Source organism: Nothoprocta perdicaria, unplaced genomic scaffold (genome assembly GCF_003342845.1).
Source record: "Nothoprocta perdicaria isolate Ctin4 unplaced genomic scaffold, notPer1 scaffold_143, whole genome shotgun sequence".
Lineage (NCBI taxonomy): Eukaryota > Metazoa > Chordata > Aves > Tinamiformes > Tinamidae > Nothoprocta > Nothoprocta perdicaria.
In genome coordinates, this window is record NW_020454572.1 from 1801346 (window position 1) to 1809363 (window position 8018).

The window sequence follows — 8018 nt, forward strand, 5'->3', positions numbered from 1 at the left end:
GGGCCGGAGCCTCCGCGGCGGCGGCGCCCGGAGCCCGGGCGGGAAAGATCCTCGGGATTGCCCGGCCGCCCCTCGGGAGAGAGCGGGCCGGAGCGCCTGGGTAGCCTGGCCGTACCTACTGTCGTTATTGATTAACCAGGGGGAAAGTGGAACCGAAAACTTTATTTACCACTTTTTTTTTTTTTTTAACCTCTTTTAACAGATCAGCGCCCGTGTCCCGCAGAGGGCCCGTGCGGCCGCCCGGGAGCTCCGGTTCCTCGTCCCGGCACCGGGGCAGCGCCCCCCGGGCTGCCCCGTCCGCTGGCGCTGGCCTTGCAGAGCGGCTCCCTTCCTCGCTCCCGTGCTCAAGGTCTGTTTGCTTTTAATCCCGAATTCTGCCCTCCTGGTTGCTGTTCCGTCACCCGCACTGAATTTGTGCTACAGCTGACCCCTCTGCTGTAATCTTCTGCGTATCCCTCGTGCTCGGTGCCGCGAGGGTGCTGTCACACGTGGGCCCGAAGATGTTTGTTGTCTTCCTGCCTGCTGGGGCTCTTCTCGTTCCTGGTGTGGAAAGCTTGGCTCTTCCCTTGCTCAGCCCGCTGGCCTTGGCTGTGGTGGGTGTTCTCATCACCCCCGGGCGCTCTGGAACGCGCCGACAGCCACTTGCTCCTGCGGCTGCTGGTTTGGACTGCCTCATTTTGGGTTTCCGGAGGACTGCGTGTTCTCTAAACCTGCCCTCTCATTTTTTAAGGGCTGAGGATGCTATTAGTGCCTTTAGTTTCCTCTCAGCTTTATCCATCTGCAAAGAATTGATCTGTTCTCTGCTCCGGATCTGGCCTGTGATTGTGTGAGTGCTGCTGCCCGTGCCTTTGTTCTGCTCTGCCCCAGCCCGGGCAGCGAGAGGCTGCCGTGCCCTTGGCACCCGGTGCTGTTTTGCTTCCCTTGGGTCACCACTGTTGCTGCTTCGTACCACGCTCCCTGCTCCGTGCCCTCGTTTGTTGAAGAGGGCTGAATAGGTTGTGTGTGGCCTCTGCTGCCTTTCTTCCAAGCGCAGCTGTGCGTGTGGCTGCCGCTCGCTGCCTGGCCCCTGCTCGGCCAAGCGCTCGAGCTCCCTGCTAATTCGGATGGGTTTTACCATCTGCTTCCCATCGCTTCTATGGGAAGGTGCTGCCTGATGTTTTCATGGGGGTTTTGTCGTATACAGCTCCTGTAGTTGCTGTTGCTTATGCTTTGTTAGCTTAGTCTCGGTTCATTAGCTTAGTCTCAGTTCATTATCCACTGTTAGACTGGTGGGACCTCTGGTTCAGGTGCCCCCTCTCCTCCTTCAAACACACTATCCGTGTGCGTTTTGGGGAGAAGAGGGTTGTCCGAATGGCAACAAAAAAGGAAGTGACAGATCTAACGAAACCACTGCAGGCCACAGCATTTCACCTGTTAACCCCCTCAGTAACCTGCACCCTGCTCTCCCCTGTCAGTGGCTGCTCGGTGGCTCTTCATCCCCCTTTGTTCTTGCTCTCAGTTTTTGTTTTTTCTCTTACAAGGGTTTCTGTGCCACCAGGAAGCACTACAGAGTGTTTTCCCATCAGATTGTCTTGGCTCTCGGCATAGTAGCTTGTTGTGAGCCTCGTGGATGCCCGTGCTAATTGCAGCCTCAATAAATTACGCATCATCTTTTGATCTTCATCTATAAGCTAGGGCAGCTCTTATGTTCTGCCTATCGCGTGATATCAAAAAAGCTTCCCGTAGGCTTTTTCCTTAAAGTTTACGGAGGAATAATACAGAAGAGAGCGTAGCAATAAATATGGTGATTTGTTACAGAACACTTATCATTCTGCCACTTCAGGCTTTCATGTTCATGTCTCCTTCCAGGCTAAAAGTCTCCGTAGCTCCTAACACGTCGTGTTTTGCAGTGTCTCCCGTCGTTCCCTTCAGGCCCAACATGTGTGTGCCGATGCCCTCGCGGGATGGAGCGGAGCTCGGCGCGTGCCGCTGAGGGGCCCCGGCGTGGCCAGGTGAGACCCTCTCGCCCGGAGGGCTGCAGGGCTGAGCTTTGTCCCCCGCTGCTCCCGGGCAGTGTGTCCTGCTCAGCATTTCCGAGTTCATGCTCCGCTTTTCGGGTTTATGCTCTTCCTTTCTGCTGAAACGGTGCTTGCTCAGTGGGTTTTGAATTCATTCATCTCTTTAAAGATGCACAGGCAGAGGTAGTTCATCTTAGGTTCATCTCAAGTGTCTGAGTGGGATTCTGTCTTGTCACTTTATACTTTGCATTTCCTTGTGTCCCGATGACTAATTTTGTTTTTCCTTCCTGATCTGTACGTGGTCACTGTGAACTTGGTACTGTTGTGACAGCAGTTGTGCCAGGCTGAGCCGTATTGCCTTTTCTATCCTCATTGTGTCCTTGGGCTCTCATATCAATCCGGTGTTCAAGGATGGCTCCTGATTTGGGACAGCCCAGTGGAATGTGTTTTGACAGGGCTTGTAGTTATTTGGTACTAGTTTCTATCATGGTGGCCCAGCTTGAGTATAAAAGGTTTGGGCAACTCTGCTGTGGCAACCTTGGGTATGGATAGCCCATTTTGGGGTACTCAAGGGTACCCCATCTTGTTTATTCATATGCATTTCGGAACGTCTCGGGTGTTTTGTTGGACACGAGGAGAAGGACCAGTTTTGGTGGCATTTTGAACCACGTAGGGTCCAGTATTGACGTGACCTCTTCAATTGCTTAAGTACACATGTTCTAGCTGGTATTAATAGACCTTGAATCCTGTAGTACACATAGGCTGCCCCCTAACCTCTCTCAAAAGATTTTGCAGTTTGTGTGTGTCGTTTTATGTGACTGCAGGCATATCTAAATATAATTGTCCCAAAAAAGCTTGAATTGTAATCCTTTTGAAATTACTGAAGAAGCTATTTAGGAAAAGTCCAAAATGAGTGACTCATGCCCATGCTACCAGCATTATTTTTGAGAGCTTCTTAAATGATTTTTGGGCCTTCTGCGTTTTTTTTTTGGACACGAATCCATAATGCACAAACACGTTTGCTGGGACTGTTCTTAGGCCGTCTCTGTTGGTGCTTTGCCGCCCACCTTCAGTGCTGCTCCTGACCCGTTCACGTAGCCCCTTCCTTCCCTCGGACGCTTCCCTGGCTGTTCTCGCCTGTGGGCGGCCTCCTCCTGAGGTTCCTCGTGCAAGCCCAGGCTACAAGGATGCTTTGTTGCTGTGAGATCTGCGGAGGGGGGAAGGAAGTGCTGGGCAGAGGGATCTATCCCTGTTGATCCTCCCACCCACATCCCTATATTTCCAAGCTAAGGGCTGCAGCAGGAGCTTTATTTCTTACAGGATGTGGGAGCTGTCTGAGGAGAAGGTGTCTCTGAAATCTGGTGTCATGGGTTTTGCTGCTCCTCTATTTTACGTAACCATCTCCCCAGCATCAGGCTCTCTTCTGGCGCGTGCTTTCCTGGCAGGCTTATGACGGGGCAGAGAGCAGCAGGTCCTCGGGCCCCGTGGGGAGAAACAGCGTTGGGTTCTTGTTTCCTGTGGGTGAGCCGAGGCGGCGCAGTGCCCTGCTCAAGCCGTGGGCGAAGCCGTGCAGGGTTTGGGCCCGGCGCCGTGGGGCAGGGGTCCCGCTGCCCCCACGGCCCCTTGGCCAACCCGGGGAGCTGCGCGTTGCCCGCGGCTCCAGCAGCAGCCGCGCGTTGAGCGGCGCTCATCGTGTCCTTCCCACTCTCCTCCCCGCTGCGAGTGGGTATCCCCTGCTCCCTGTGCGCGCTGCTGGTCTTCAGAAGGGTGAACAAGTGCTGTGATTTGCAGGGAAGACAGCAAAACTGCGCCGCAGCTGCAGCCCCTCAGAGCTGGGGCCGTCCTCTGGTGCTGCTTGAATCGCTGAGAAGTGGCAAGTGCTTTGGCCTGCTTCCTTTCACCAGTGTTCCTTTTTTTCATGGTGGAGACGATAGCCAGTGTCACAACCTGACAACTGTGGTGAGAACAGGAGCTTCGAGACGTTGTTTGCTCTGTGAGGTGCTGTCTCGGGCAGTTGTCTGACAACCGACGGCGCAAACTTCCAGCCGAGACGTCGCTGCATTTTTCGGCAGCGTTATCAAAATCCTTCGCACATCCAAAACGTTCCAGTGTATTTTCTGCGTTCATAATAGCTTAGTCATGCCGTCTAGCTGGGCTCGTTTCTGTGGTCTAGACAAGGAAACTGTTGTGCCTTTTACAGAATTGTGTGGCTAATCTTTCTTCGGAAACAAGCCATAGCATTGAACACATCTAGGAGGAGCAAAAGGCAGGAAGCTCTGAGGTTGGTTTACGGGCAAGACGCAGCCCAACCGTGGGACTGCGCGCTTCAGTTGCAGGAAGCTGCCTGCTTATTGACAAGCATCTACCTCGGCAACCCTTCGCTGGGCAGCGCTGTGGTGACTCAGCCACCCTCTGCTCGCAGAGCCTCTTCCCTGGGGTGGGACTGCGCGGTGGTGCTGCCCGAGCCGCTCCGTCTGCGGCCCTGCCGACTGCTTGAGCTGTGCTGGGTGAAGAGCCTGAGATGAAGGACACTTCATTGCAATAAAAACCTGCACGGCGATGAAGTGATCTTGCCGCAACTTTGCAAAACCTTTTCAAAGCAATCTTAAAACTGGAAAATAATACAAGGAAAATGCTAGTCTTTCTGGAATTCCTAAGTTTCCTTGGGGGGGGAAAAAAAGTTGTTCATTTGACGCTATGTTGTTGTTCTGCACCTCTGTTTGGTGCCCTTGAGCAGGTGCCAGGTTGAATAGAGCTCTGCAACAGCATCCTGCTGGAGGCGAGGCTGTCCTTAAACTTCTCTCCTAGTTTTAGGTACTGCTGTATTTTTCTCTCAAAATAAGTATTTGTCTCTCAACACTTTAGACTCTCTCCTTGTAGCTTCGTCTTTGCAAAGACGACCCTCTAAAGTTGGGTGATGCTGAATTTGCGAGTCAAGTTCTAGCTTATTGAATCTGGTACTAAATAGGTGGCTGAGGCTTGCTGGTTATTGAAAGCAAAACGAAGCTTTCTTTTTCTTTAAAGGGTGAGGGTACAAAGGACAGTGACATCTAAACAAACATGGGAAGAGCAATTATGAGCTCAGAGGGAGGAAGCTGGGAGGTGGGGAGCACTCTCGGTTCTGTTTCCGAAGGAGCTCTAGCAGAGCAGCCCCTGGTGTTTGAAGAGCCCTGGGGACTGAGCTCTCCTTAACTACAGATAAGGCGAAGCCTGGGCAGCAGTGAGGGAGCAAGCCTTTCCATTGCTACTGTGTTTACCCACCCTATTCTGGACTCTGGCTTAGATAAGAAAGTGAAGTTCACTTAAATCCACATATCTAATGTTAGCATTCCTCTACTAGCCTAAAAGCAGATCCTGCGTTAGACCAGATCCTTCAACTGCTACCTGTTTTGTGACTAAACTGGAATTTCTTACGGGAGAAACTTGCAGGATTAAAGCACAAACTGTTGCATCATTCTGTGCAAATATGGAGGTTTCCATTGACAAGGGCTTGGGTCAAAGCTGGGTGCTTTGATCCAGCTCTTTACTTCTCAGGGACACGGGCACAGGTCAGTGGCACAGGTTTCATGGTAGTGTTCATAGTTGTGCTATTTAGAGTCAGCACACCCAGCATCTAGTTGCTCATTCTGAAGTTTGTAGTTGCTTTCTTGCATGTACTGCTTGACGACCTCAAGGGGAGGAAAGTGGCTATTTCTCTTTTTTTAATCTGGAAGGTTTTATTCTGTCCTCAGTGTGATCTTCTGAGAAAGTCTTAACTTCAGGACATAATTTGTTTATTTGCTGGAAGCTCTTGCTTTTTCTTCCCCTACCTTTTCTTTCTCCTTTACTTAAAAACTGAGATCTCCCTGTTATGAAAGTCTGTATTTGCAAACAGCTGTTTTTTGCTTCCTACTCCTATAGCTCAGGTGATTATCTGTGAGCAATTTGTAGCTCTCTTTCCCTCTCCCAGCAGTCTGAACTTTCCACCCGGCTGGCGTCGCAACATTTCAATCTCTCCCTTTTCTGGAGCATTATCTCTTTGGGAAAGAAATGCTTAGAGAATATTTCTAATTATTTAGCTCCTTCAGATGAAATTGCTGGCCAAAATTCCTCTCGACTCGCGTGTGGAAAGCTGTCGGCTTTGCCGTCACCTGCAGACCGTGCTGTGCCGCGGCGCTCCGGCCGTGGTGGCAGCGGGCGGCGTGGTGCTTGGGCAGCTGCAGCTTGCTTTGCTCGCTGCTGCGCGGGGCTCCTGGCCCGCCTGGCAGCGCGCTCCGTCCCAGCAGGACGAGACGCTTTTTCCATCGCGAAGCCCTGTTATGGTTGGCCGTAACCAGATATTTGCGGGGATGAATCACCGGTTCCTGGGCTGTGTCTTGCAGAGGAAACGAGCGGGGAGCCGTTGGCAGCTGCCGTGGTCGCACCAGGCAGCTCCGCGGGCCCCTGGAGCCTCCGTGGACGCGGCCCTGGCCCCTTAGGCGTCCCTCGGTGGCGGGTCAGTCGCCGTGCAGCTCCTGGTGCACGTTCATCTCCCACGGCACCGCTGCGGCCTGGAAGTGGCTTGTTCTGCTGCACTGCAGCTACGGAGGGGTTTATGTCCTCAGCAAGGGCAGGTTTCTGCTGCGAGCCTCCGGGAGGGCCCCAGCAGCTGCTTCTCTCCCTGTTCACCGAGTTCTCAGCTCCAAAGACACAAGGTTTGCGTGGTTCCTGCAGGGCAAAATGTCCTCAGAGCCCTTCTCCCCATTAGTGCATGCGTGCCCAGCCCGGGGGTTGTGTATTCCTGCTGCAGGGACTTCCCATTGTAAAAATGAAAGTGTCAGGCTGCTGCTGTCGCCCCTTCTAGCACTACCTGCTTAGAGGAAGATTCGAAAAGACAGATTTTTTTGTTTTGTTTTTGAATAAGAACTTATATTCCAGTCATGTGTTTGGCAATTTCTTAGTCCAGCATCCCAAAATAGCAGTTGCTGCTCAAAATCCAGAGCGAACGAATGACTTGGCCTGTAGAAAAGCACATACTGCACTTTGCCTTTATTCCTTGGACTTGAACTTGGGATCCCTTGTCTTCTAAAATGCTGTTAAAAACGAAACGAAAGCCTTGGAGCTTTTATAAATGTGGCTGCTTTTGTAACTAGGTTTTATAGTCCGGTTATCGCTTTCTAAATTTGCCTGAGGATGTTCTTTGGGCAAATGTGAAAACTAACTCTGGCTGCCCTTTCCACTTGCGGTTGTTTCACGGGAGCTTCTCTTGCTTCTGCTCTGACTTGTGCAGATTGTCCCAGGAAGTGGTGCTCCTTGGGTGTCCTGACGAGGAGCCATGGCTTTGGACCCTCCCAGGGAAGCTGCTGCTTGTTCTTGCTTTGAAGTTGCCTCTCGGTTCTTAACAGGGTTGTGGTAACATCACGTGGTAGCATCACATCGGTCCTTGCATTGTCAGGGTATCATTTGTGGCTTTTACCTTTCATGTTCATCAAAGCACACTAGTTTTCTTAAAACACTCGTGACGTTCTAAAGAAACTTGGCAAAATTTTAAAGGCAGTTACCGAGACTCGTAGCCGTGTGGCTACCGTGAAAGAAGATGAAGATTCAAGAAAGATTAATTCTCTGCCATAGCCACTGACTTCTTGGTGTGTGCTGTCAGGTAGTCTGGTAAGCCCACCTAGCCCTAACTCGTTGTTCAGGTATTCTGCGTTGGCTTTTCTTCCCCTAAAATGTGTTGTGGAAGACATAGCTTCACTAAATGGACTGTCCTCTTCCGTGACTGCCTCACGTTGCTTAAACACAGCTGAGTTTTGGTGTGGAAAGAAATATTTAGTGCTTGCTTGCCCTCTCGGAGGGCAAAGAGAGAGGCTCTGTTTACCCATTTAAATATTTTATTTCCATGTTCAGTCCTGTAGTTGGTCTTGAAGTAAAATAGGATGAACAAGACTTGGTCCACTCTGTTTTCAGCAAAGAGAGTGGAGCCGATACTGGAGACCTCATGCTAAGGCCTTACTCTGCTATAATATTGTAAAACTGTGCATAATGTAGCACCTAAAATATCAC